The sequence below is a fragment of the Penaeus monodon genome, chromosome 30, assembly GCF_015228065.2.
Source record: "Penaeus monodon isolate SGIC_2016 chromosome 30, NSTDA_Pmon_1, whole genome shotgun sequence".
Classification (NCBI taxonomy): Eukaryota; Metazoa; Arthropoda; class Malacostraca; order Decapoda; family Penaeidae; genus Penaeus; species Penaeus monodon.
The window spans coordinates 20,288,886-20,289,460 of NC_051415.1; positions in this window are offsets into that span (position 1 = coordinate 20,288,886).

The following is a 575-nucleotide window of genomic DNA, read 5'->3' on the forward strand; positions in this document are numbered from 1 at the left end:
CGTCCAAATGTTTACAGAGAATGAATTTCAAAGCCGACCCCCCCATCCCCTCAGGCCATGACACCTTGACCCTTCTCGTTGCAAAAGTTGAAAATGAGAATAAGTCAGAAGGAATTAACAAATCTTGTCCTACTCACAGCCACAAATAAAGAAAACATTACAACATCTACGAAAAATTGCAAGTACCCAAAACACATACACTTACATCCTTTGCGCGTCTGGGTTCATATTTCAACGCAACTCAGCAAGAGGCAATAGTCGTGTAATAACACTGCTCGTCATAGGATATGTAATATAAATAGGAAAGCGAAATAAACGCTGACAGAAAAAAACAAGACACACGTTTTTTACCCCTTGATTAGCATTATTTCCTGGGAGGAAAAAAAAAAGTTGCAAAAAAGGCGCAGTAATGATTATTAGTGCATAAGCATTTAAACTTCCAAGAGCGAAGTTTGAAGTTAAGAACTACAAAAAAAGAAAAGAGAGAAAAAAAATCCAATATCCCTTCCCTATATCCCTTTCAGTTTATTTTGGTCTTATGTAAACACTGAGAAAATGACGGTATTTGATGATCA